Here is a 12348-nt window from a genome sequence, read left to right on the forward strand (position 1 = left end):
GTTAAAATTTCAACATCTGAATGGGTTGGGGGAGCCACAATTCAGCCCATGACATCTACAGTAAAAATCTTGGGTATATAGCTCTTAGAAGCTCTGCTGCTCTGATATAACCCTAATATGCCACAACCCTGTTTTTTGTGTCTTCCCATTTTTACCCACTTGGCATTTCTGTGTGTGTTTGGCGGGGGGGCTGGGGGTGGAGCAGGAACGGGGAGGCATGTTTACCTCAATGGGTTGTATGCTCCCCTACAGCATCTTCTTTGTTTTCTTCTCACTCACTGTTTTCCTTTGAGTATTCACTCAACAAACCCTGGTTGAACACCTACTAACGCCAGGCCCCGTGCTAGACTCTGAGGATTTAGTAATCAAGAAGGCAGCCTGTCCTTTGCAGTCAGGCAAATCGTAGACCACACATCAGTCACTGAACATGTTCACTTCAGACGGTGATGAGCAGAATGGAAAAAATGAGGGTCTAGCCATGTGAGGATTTAGAGGTGGTGAAGGCTACGTGTGGCCAGGAAAAAATAACACCAGTGCCGCGATGCTGTAGCAAGGTCTTTATCATTTGAACCTAGATTTAATAATAGGAGAAATGGGAAATCTTCAGAGGGCTTTAAGTGAGAGAATATCTGATTTGTACTTTAGTAAAAGGTTATTCTAAATGGGTACAGAGTTTCAGTTTTACAAGAGAAAAAAGTTTTGGAGACCAGTTGCCTAACAAAGTGAATGCCCTTAACGTAATTGAACTGTATACTTAAAAACGGTAAAGATGGTAAATTTTATGTGTATTTTACCACAATTTTTAAAAGTCTGAGATACTGAACTCTAGGAAACAAACAGGGAAGGGAGGTGGGTGGTGGGTGGGGTAACCAGGTGATGGGCATTAAGGAGGACACATGATGGAATGACCTGGTATGGTATTATATGTAACTGATGAATCACTAAATTCTACCTCTGAAACTAATAAATAAAAAAAATTTTTAAGTGTGAACTTTACCCATACATGCATTGGGTAATTTTGTTTGATTTTTCTCCTCTGATTTTGGAGATGAGGAGGAAAAAAAATGGGATGATTTAAAGAGAGTTGGTTCAATATATACAGAGAAAGATTAATTCTCTGCTCATAAGAAGAAATAGGAGGAGTTTCATTATCCTGAAAAAATTCCAATTATTCTAATCATTAAAGTAAATATATGCCTGAGCTCATTTTAAGGTGCATGTCTATTTTAGGTTTTTTAGTAAAACGAGTGACATATCATTCATTGGTACCATTTAAAATACTAACATGTACAAGCATATGAGAAAATTTAGTTACTATATATAATAGGTTGAGGGAATTTTCCTCCCCATAGGAATACATAACTGGCTTTCTTTTCTTTTCCTTTGAAGATTTTATTTATTTACTCAACAGAGAGAGAGCGCAAGTAGGGAGAGTGACAGGCAGAGGGAGAGGGAGAAGCATGCGCCCCGCTGAGCAGGGAGCCCGATGCAGGACTCGATCCCAAGACCCTGGGATCATGACCTGAGCCAAAGACAGACACTTAACTGACTGAGCCACCCAGGCGCCCTGTACCTGGCTTTCTGATAACCCAGAGAATTCATGGCAATAGTGAAGTCAATAAATTAGACACATATAATATATATTACATTATGTATCCATATAACCACCATCAGATGCAGAGGTATATAACATGTAGAACATAGATAATATATATATTACCTTATGGGGTGCTGGATGGGAAGACATGGGGGTCCCTCTGGGCTGACGGAATGTTCTACATCCTCATCTGCTGGTGGTTGCACGGGGCACATGCATATGAATTCGTTGAGCAGTGCTTGTAGATCTGCTTTATAATAAGTTCTATCTCAATAAAAAAGTGGAAAAAAGAGGGAGGAAGAACAGACGTGTTGCCCTAAATCAACTTTACACTTTACACTTTTCAAGTAGTTCGGGCTCTGTTCACACAATTATATCTCGGTGTCAAAGGGTCAGCTTTACTGACCTCTGAGGGATAGTGACAGTCCCTGGTCGCATGTGACAAGTCCCCACCTCTCGTGCCCGCCTCTCAACAAAGCACCGATGACGATGACGATAGCACTTTGGGCTTGTAAAACTTGAAAGGAAATGAATTGAAATATCAAGGCCACAGAAATGAGTATTTAAGACACGAAGTGCACCCAAACATGAGTCTGAGGCTAAAAATCGAGTCTGACTTTCTGGAACACCGATGTTAAGAGCTTGGGTAGCTCCCTTTCATGAAAGGGCCGTTTAAATATTGCATGCCGGGCCCCATCTCCCCGAGATGCGCCCCAGCCACGTTTCATCTTCTGTCTCCATCAAAGGCTGGATGGCTTCATCACAGATTCAGAGCATGCGGTTGTCGGCCCCCTGGGCCAGCCCACAAAATTAGCATTTTCTACATGCAGCTGATGAGATGTGGAATAAAATAAGGTGGATGTGCTGAAGAGAGAAATGAAGGCTAGAGCCACAACTGCTGGAACTTTGTAGGAAAGGGTGGTCCCTGTGGGGGGTCCAGCCAAGGGAAGCTTCCTGGAGGAAGTGGAGGATGAGATGGGACCCTATTTATTATTACCCCTCCTGCTGCTGCTGCTGCTACTCCTGCTACTACTTCTACTCGTATGATGAGGGTCTTAATTTGAATTTTGCCTAGAAACAGACCCTGAGACAAGGATTGAAGTGCATGTGGTTTATTCAGGAAGCCCAGGGAAGACTGGTAAAAGAGAGGGGAAGTGAGACAGGGAAGAGAAGGCAGCCCACAGAGGGTGTGGTGCCAAGCCAGACTCCCCCATGGACAACTGGAGCTTCACTGGGGACTCTGGGAAGCACTAGGGAAAATGCACCGGATAACCCCATCCAAGTGCGAGAGAGCTGGTGTTTACACATGATTAGCGGGTGGCTGTTGGAAAAGGGGATGGCTATATTTCCCTGCTCCATCCGTTATGCCATGGGCATCATCAGAGCAGGCTCTGGCTGCCAGGAAAGCCACAGGCAGAGCAATACAGTTGGTAGAAGGATGCAGGTGGAAGGTACCAGCTGCAAGGTGGCCTTGCTGCCATGGCTGCTGTGCATCGTGAGCTCATCATGGACCAGCACTGGGCTAAGTGCTGCCTGCACAGCCCATTTCAGCAGCCCACACGGAGGTATTTATGAGAAACTGAGTTCCAGACAGGGTGAGGAATTAGGCCAGATTAGACTGTAGAGAATGACCCAGAATCTGTGTTAGCCACGGGCTACAACCAGGGGCCACACTCACAGGCGTGGGCCGGCTACCCATGATCCACCACCTCTATCCACAGCTGTTCCTACTCGCCCCACCTCCTATTCCAGACCTGAAATATCCCCAGGACAGAGTCTGGGTCCCGATCAAGGTAAACGTGTTCCATACCTGAAAGGAGAAACACACTTTTGGGGCTCGAAAAAGCCAGTGGCAGAAAAGACAGAGCAACTCAATGGATGGATGGATGGATAAATGCAATGGAGTCTGTCCATACAACTGGATGCGATTTGGCCATAGAAATTAATAGAGTACTGACCAGAGCCACAGCATAAATGAACCTAGAAGATGTTACACCAAGTAAAAGAAGCCAGACACAAAAGACCACATACTCTATGATTCTGCTTATGTGAAATATCTGGAATGGGCAAGTTCATAGAGGTGGAAAGTAGTTTAGAGGTTACCAGGGACTGGGGAATGGAGGGAAATGGGAAGTTATTGGTTAAAGGGTACAGAGTTTCTGTCTGGAGTGAGGAAAAAGTTTTGGAAATAAATAATGGTGATGATTGCACAGCATTGTGAATATACTTGATGCCATCGAATTATACACCACAAATGGTTAAAATGGCAAACTATATGTGATCTGTATTTTATCACAATTTAAAAATTTTAATTTAATATACTACAAATCATTGATTTGTCTACCTTAAGTGTGTACTGTAGAATATATGAATTTATATCTCAGGAAAGCTGTTTAAAAAATCCAGTAGCAGGTGTCGATGCAAAGACAGGCCTTCAACCCCTGCTTCCTCTCACTGCTGCTACTATTTGTGGAAAGAAAAGCAGGTCCTGTTGGAGGGTAAGGCTCATAGCGGTCATCACCACACTCAATAGGATACTGTCTGGGCAGGCAAATGTTGGGACTCACAGAGGATCCAGGAGGGGCAAGACTGTGTGGGGGAGGGGGATGGAGGCTACCCCAGAAGGCCACATCCCTGCAGGCCACTGCAGAGGCCCAGAAGACCAGACTGGGGGCCCTGGCCCAGGAAATGGTCAACTAAGAGGATGGCTAACTCATTGCAGTATGACACTTCCCTCAGCCAGGATTGCTTAAATAAATTTTTTTTCTAGTAAAAATATGCTTGTTTTGTTTTCTGATTATATACAAATGCCTGGTAATTGTCAAAGAAATTGCAACAATATTGACAATCATAGGGAAGAAAAATCACCTAAATTCTATCACTGACATTTTGGAGACCATCTTTTCAGGTATCTCTTTAAACATTTACACATCAACACACAGAAGTTCATAAATGGGATCATATACAAGCACATTAAATCATGGAAACTTTTCTTTTGCTTATCTTCTCTCTCTCTGTCTCTCTCTCTCTTTCCCTCCCATCTCTTCCCTCTTTTGTCTTCCCCCATTTCTGACCACAGTTAACAGCCTGGTATAGGCCTCAGCCCATCCCTTCTCTACTCATATTATCTTGAACAAACATATAGCTATATAATCTCATTATCTATTGCTACCTAACAAATTATCCTAAGCTAAATGACTTGCAACACAAGTATTATTTATTTATTTATTTATTTATTTATTTATTTATTTATTTATTCATTCATGAGAGACACAGAGAGAGAGAGAGAGAGAGAGAGAGAGGCAGAGACACAGGCAGAGGGAGAAGCAGGCTCCATGCAGGGAGCCTGACGTCCATGCAGGGAGCCTGACGTGGGACTCGATCCCAGGTCTCCAGGATCAGGCCCTGGGCTGAAAGAGGCACTAAACTGCTGAGTCACCCGGGCTTCCCTGCAACACAAGTATTTTAGTAAGCTCATGGTATCTGTGGGCCTGGAATTCAGGCAGAGCACATTCTTTGTTCTACATGTGTGAGGCCTCAGCCAGGAAGATTTGAACAGTGACAGGCGACTAGAATCTAGAGGCTTCTCCATTCACATATCTGCTGTTGTGACTTGGATGTCTTGAAGGCTGGGTCCAACTGGAACACCTGAAAACAGCCTTGCATGTGGCTTGGGCTTCCTCACAGCATGGCTGCTAATTCATGCAAGTAAGGTCCCAAGAGGAGCCATCTGGAGAGGAAGAGTTTCAAGAGCCTCAAAGTAACGGACAACCCTTTTCTCTCCGTTCTGTCAGTTAAGAGTGAGTCATAAGGCCAGCCCAAGTTCAAGGACAGAGGAATTAGACCCACCCACCCCAGCCCTTGGCAGGGGAGTGAGAAGGTCACACTGCCCAAGAGCTTGTGGGATAGGAGATAAGGTTGCAACCATCTTTGGAACATAGAGTTGTCCTCACTGTAACTATATCTATGGCTAAACACACACAATCTTGAATGTAAGATCATGTTGTAAAACTTCCTCTGGCTCTGTCTTCCTTAATGCTCAGTCTTAGAGTGAGTCACGTGGTAAGGCTCCATCCACTGCTCTCATGGCAGCCGTGAGGATGTAGCACATACGTTCAGCTACTTGCCCTGTCTGCAGTGTTTGGCAGGTTCCTCAGTAAAGCTCCTGCCTCCTCACATCATATAGGTCAGGCTGTGCTGTATGGAACATAAGCAAAGTGGAGAGTGACATGTCATCCAAGGCCACAAGACAGTTGGAGGACCTCTTTCTGCACAGGCAAAACTTATTCTGAAACACAAAGGTGATAGCATAGGAGCCTAAGAGAGAACCTGCCTGAGTCCTGTGCTCCTAGATGGAGACGTGACCAGGGAGGGCAGGATGGCAGTGTCTTGGCTGAGAATGAGCAAGAGTGACCCTGTGATACTTCTGCAAGTGTGCAACTTATACTTGCCCCTGATCACAGAGCATGGAAATCTGTGTCCTTGGTTCGCCAGGCCTTGATGATACCTTGTTGTTCAGGGATCAATCCAAAGTGGAGGAAGCCCAGAGCTCTGGTGGCAGTTTAACCTGCTGGTAGACCAGTGACACGGGAGGAAGCAAATGGCTTCTAGAATTTGTTGCTATTTGAAGAATGGAAGCGATAGCAAGGAATAGGTATATATGGAGCTAATGAGATTCAGGCTTAAAGCCCTTCCCTTGCAAGGGCACGTTACAACACCTGCTTCTAACGCTTTTGTGGTAGTTTTGAATTCTCTTCATAAAGAGCATCCCCCACGTCATATAAGCTTCAGATCCTGCAAAACCAGGACCAACCCCTGGGAAGTGCAATCCGGAAATGTACTTAAGGCAGGGTGCTGAGTCTGTAACTTTGAAACTTCTAACAATTCATTCCCAAAGGACAGGGATGGAGAAAACCACGGCTGCAAATTTAGTTGAATCTTTGTTAGCTTGTTCTTATTTTTGTCAGGGACACAAAGGTGAGTGATGGGAAAGAATTTGGGAAATGGGAAATGTATTTGCTGCTATCAGATTATTAAAAATAAATACTTATCATACCATATTGGTTTCCCAGATCCAAATGCAAATGTGGGCGGAGATCCAGGCCTTGGAATACAGCCCTCCTTAAAAAAGGCAATTATAAGATTTCATTTTCAACAGTGTCTTTTATTGTCAAGCCCTTTGGCAAAGAAGTTGAAAGCAAGCCAAGCCTGTAATGGCTGCAGTGACGAGTGGCATGCTAATTCATGGATTCTCATTCCCACCGCGGAAGTCACAATCTCGGACACTCCCTGAACACCAGAAATCAACACATCAACCTACCATGCTCAAAGCTGTGCCCTGATGGAAACAGACTCCACAGACATGGCTGTTGCAAGCAGGAAAGGAGGTCACTAAAAAGCGGTTGGGTAGTTCCAGGATCACAGGCGGGATTTGGCAGAGACTAGTTCAGAGTCAGCCACAGGCCTGGTGTGAGTTGGCCTTAAAAACTGGCCCTAAAATTCCAATGGATTGGGCTTTACTTTAACCCTTGATACAGGTCACTGACCAATGTGCATGGTCGCTGATGCCGTGGCAGCTAGTGTTACCAATAATGCTAAAATGGACTCTACTTGGTGCCAGTGTTGTGAAGCTACTGGTTTGGTTGGAAATGGCAGAGGTGGAGGAGACACTGAAGCGATTTCAGAGCCAGAAGGGAGTACAGGACATCATCATGGTGAACACAGAAGGCATTCCAATCAAGAGCACCATGGACCATCCCACCACTACACAGTATGCCAACCTCAGGCACAGCTTCATCTTGAATGCCCGGAGCACTGTACATGAAATTGACCCCCAGAATGATCTCACCTTCCTTTGAATTTGCTCCAAGGAAAATGAAATTATGGTTGTACCAGATAAAGCCTATTTCCTGATTGTGATTCAGAATCCAACTGAATAAGCCACTCTCTTGGCTTCCTGCATCATTCCTTAATGTAATAGCCCCTAAGAGTGATGATGTTAATCATGTCAACCAACTGGCAGGTAGAAATCACCATAGAGCCTACTTAGACTGATCTAGTGCCCAAAGTTATCGAAGTCAACCCTCTGCTGGCCACTCACCCTTGAATTCTTGGGAGGACCTTCTTTCCTCACCTCCAGATTTTGGAGCAAGAGCTTTGAGCAGCCCACACACATGCTTCCTTCCGTCTGATCTTCAGTTCACTTTGTCCCCCTTGGAAAAGTCTGTTTTTCTTTAACTAAAAATAAATAAAATGCTTTAAAAAAATAAAATAAAATGGACTCTACTGGCCTGGCTTGTTCCAATCACCAGCTCACAATGTACAGCTCCATTTGGGGCTGGGTGTATCAGATTGGTCAAGCCTGGACTTGATGACTATAGGCTAGTGTCAAGGGAAGCTGGGAAAGTGACACTTGGGCTTTTTTTTTTTTTTTTTCTTTATGTAGGAGGCATGGTTCAAAACCATAGGAATAGACAAGAGATTTGAACAGACCCTTCACAAAAGCAAATACATGGAGCACCTGGGTGGCTCAGTGGATGAACATGATCTGGTCATGATCCTGGAGTCCTGGGATCAAGTCTTGCATCTGGCTCTCCACAGGGAGCCTGTTTCTACCTCTGCCTATGTCTCTGCCTCTCTCTGTGTTTCTTAAATAAAATCTTAAAAAAAAAAAAAAAAAGCAAATGCATGAATAGCCAGCAAGCACATGAAAAGAGGGTCAACATCATTACTTACCAGGCAATTGCAAACTAACACTACAGTGAGATGCTACTCTACATCCACCTGAGTGGCTAAAACTTAAGACCAACAACACCAAATGTTGACAAGGATCTGGAGCAACTAGAACTCTCATATGTTGTCAACCAGAGCATAAAATGTGACAACCACTTTGGAAAAACAGCTTGGCAGTCTCTTACGAAGTGAAATATACACTTATACAAATCACGATTCCATTCCTAGGTATTTACCCAAAAGAAAAGAAAACACATGTCCACACACAAAGACTTGTACACAAATGTTCATGAAAGGTTATTCCTAAAGACTGAAACCAGAGACAGTTCAAATGCTCATCAACAAATGAACAGATTGACAAATTACAAATTGTGATACACCCATGAAACGGAATACTGCTAAATGTTAAAAAGGAATGCAACAGCATGGATGAATCTAAAAACATCGAAGTTAGTGAAAGAAGCCCATCCAATAGGAGTACCTCCAGTAAAATTCCATTTTATTTATACTTTAGGGAAAAGAAATCTTTTCCATTGGGTTAGACAGCAGATCAACGGTTACCTGTAGCCTGGGGTGAGAGTGTGTTTAGTGGAAAGAGGCTCAATGAGGGACCCTTATGTGCTAATGGAAATGTCCTACATCTTGATTGTGGCAGTAATTTTGTGTGTATATACAGTCAAAAGACATCCAACAAAAATGTGTGCATTTTATTGTATGTAAATTGTACCTCAATAAAATTTATTTTTGAGAAGCATTAGGAAAATATGGGGGCCTACTCTCAGATAATTTACATTTCCTAGGGGAGTCAGGGGGAACACACCTTACTGAGCCCCTGTGATGAGCCTTCAGTATTAAATGTGTGACCTCATTTAATTCTTCATAATAATCTGAGATATTTTTTCCCTCTTGCCAATGAGAAAATTAGACTCTAGAAAAATTGTCACTTATCACAACTAATAAAATGTTAAATTATTAATTAATTTTCAAAAAATAGCTTATTCGCTTCACCAACATTTATGGAGTGCCTACTGCTCACAAAGCTATGTGCCAGGGTTCTGAGCTCCCCCATCCAGGAACTCCGAGCTGGTGAGTAAGAGTCATCACAGAGAGCTGCAATCCAACAGGGGATATGTGGGTGTGGGAGCAGTGCTGCACAGATCAGGGGAGGCTCCTTGAGTTTCAAAGTATTAGTGGGAGGGATTTACAGATTTGGGAAGATGGGAGTGTGAGGGCAGCAGAGGGAGAGGGGTTTTACAGCTGTCTAGAACTACCCAGATGGGCCTGGGCACAGCTTTCCTGTGGATAAATATGGTGTGGACAGGGCAGCTCTGGTGGCGCAGCAGTTTAGTGCTGCCTGCGGCCCAGGGTGTGATCCTGAGGACCCGGGATTGAGTCCCACATCAAGCTTCCTACATGGAGCCTGCTTCTTCCTCTGCCTCTGTGTGTGTGTGTGTGTGTGTGTGTGTGTGTCTATGAATAAATAAATAAAATCTTTAAAAAAATATATGGTGTGGACAGGTGGAGGAACTCAGGTCACACAGGCTCAGAATTGTTACAGTAGGAACTAGGGAGTCATAGCAGGTGTTTGAGCAGCACAGTGATGTGATCAAGGAGCAGATAAGGAAAGATCTTCCTTTCAGTGGCATTCATCTGGAAAACTCCTTGTCCATTCTAGGCCAGCTCAGATTCCACCTCTTTGGAGAAATCATTTTAAAAAAAAATCATAGTGGGCAGCCTGTGTGGCTCAGCGGTTTAGCGCCGTCTTCGGCCCAGGGAGTGATCCTGGAGACCCGGGATAGAGTCCCATGTCAGGCTCCCTGCACAGAGCTTGCTTCTCCCTCTGCCTGTGTCTCTGCCTCTCTCTCTCTCTCTCTCTCTCTGTCTGTCTTCCATGAATAAATAAATAAAATCTTTAAAAAAAAATCATAGTGTAAGGCCACATGGAGAGCATCATCTTAAGGTTTTATATTACATTATATCACAATGTAAATACATCACAATGTATCACAGTCAAAACTGCAATAGGATTTATTGAGCGCATATTATATGCTAGGCATTCGGCACACATTATTTAACTTAATGCCCCTAAAAACAGGTTTTGTTATCTTCTCCTTCTTGTGAATGAAGATGCTAGAGTAGAAAGAGATTAACTTCTACTCATGAGGCTGGTAAATGGCAGAGCCACAGTTTGAAGCCTGATCTGTCCAACTCCTGATATTTCACAATGAAACTTTTTGATTATGAGAGCAAATTTCTCCAATTGGTCCTACAGGGCTTACCCATCAGGATCAACAGGCTTGCTGGGGAACCTGGTCTGACCCCTGGTTGATGCCCCTGCCTGGTCCTGCAGGGAGATGCAGCCAGGAGCTCTGTCACCACCCCATACCTGGGGGCACGCCACTTGCATACAGGATTCCCTCTCCTGCCTTCCAGACCCTCCTCTACGCTCCTCCAAGCTGCTCTCTATATCCTGAGCTCTATATCCCGAGCTGGCCATATCCTGAGGCTCCCTGCCCTCTGGCTTCTTGTTGGGTTTGACAATGGGAAGCCTGGTAAGTGATGGAGTGAAGGAAGAAAGTGGGGTCTGGGCATTCGTTTCTCAGCTGTCTGTCATCAGAGTCTCCACCAGCTGGCTGCTTCTTTGACCAGGGCCACAGGACCCCTCTGATACCAGTTTCAGTGACCATGCCCTTTCCTAGCCCATCCCCCATGTCTACAGGCAATCATGGAGCCCAGGGCACTGCCTCAGTCTCATGGTTTTTCTCTCCCCTGCTCATACCTCTGATGCATTTCTAGTAAGCTCTTCTCAAATAGTCCTATTGTTTGCTGTTCCTAAATGCCATTGGTTTTAACACATCTCTCCTTTCTAACCACACTCATCTTCTTGTGTGGTCCCTTAAAGTTTAGGTAGTTTGGTACCTAAACTCCACATATGTGAATCATCCGCCTAAGCCAATCAGGTCCTGGCCGGGTTGGTCCGTTCAGAGTGGAGCTCGGGACTCTTTGATGGTTGTGGGAAGCTGTTCCCCCTCCCCCACCTTCCCTCACTCCCTACCATGAGAAGGAGGAGGCCTGCAGCCACACATGTCCTGGCAGCCATCCTGTGACCATGAGGAAAACCAGTGTGAGGAAGAAGCCAACAAACAGTGGAAGGGAGATGTGAGAACAGCAGAGAAATTGGGTCAGAGCCTGCTTGGAGAGCCCTCCCACAGGATTCTTAATTTTTTTTTAAGTTATTTATTTATTTATTTATTTTATTTTATTTAGAGAGAGAGAGAGGGGAAGGAGGGGCAGAGGGAGGGAGAGGGAGAGAATCGTAAGCAGATTCTGTGCTGACATTGGAGCCCAACATGGGGCTCGATCCCCTAACCCTAAGATCATGACCTGAGCCAAAACCAAGTGCCAGATGTTCAACCAGTGGAGCCACCCAGGCAACCCCATAGACTCTTTAGTTTTGTAAGATGACAAAAGTTGCATATGCTCAAGCTAGTTTGCATTGGATTTTCCACCATTTGCAAAATATATCCTCAAGAGATTTATTAAAGACAGTCCCAAACCACTTTACCTTCCTCCTCTTTTCTCGTAATGGATTCTTTTTTTTTTTTTTTTAAGATTTTTTTTACTTATTTATTCGTGAGAGACACACACAGAGAGAGAGAGAGAGACACAGGCAGAGGGAGAAGCAGGCTCCATGCGGGGAGCCTGATGTGGGACTCGATCCTGGGTCTCCAGGATCACACCCAGGGCTGAAGGCAGCGTTAACCCGCTGAGCCACCCAGGCTTCCCTCCTAATGGATTCTACATTGCTCTTCACCCATTTGCATTTCTCTCTTAGATGTGCAGCCGATTAGATCACTTCTAGAATGAAACCCAGGGTTTATCTTGTGTAAGCAACCACCTTCATCTCAGGCCATGCAATCATTTTTATTCTTACCCCAGAGTCTGGCACCGTCTTCCATTAACGTGTCAGCATGGAGCTCCCTGAAATAAACTGCCGGAGCACAATTGTTGAGCTGGGC

At 44.6% G+C, this 12348-nt stretch overlaps 1 pseudogene; it reads left to right on the forward strand.

Moving 5' to 3' along the window:
* The first annotated feature begins 6743 nt into the window (after window positions 1-6743).
* LOC125755201 (dynein light chain roadblock-type 1-like) lies at window positions 6744-7771 on the forward strand (annotated as a pseudogene).
* Window positions 7772-12348: the final 4577 nt, after the last annotated feature.

This window comes from Canis lupus, chromosome 6 (assembly GCF_003254725.2).
Source record: "Canis lupus dingo isolate Sandy chromosome 6, ASM325472v2, whole genome shotgun sequence".
Lineage (NCBI taxonomy): Eukaryota > Metazoa > Chordata > Mammalia > Carnivora > Canidae > Canis > Canis lupus.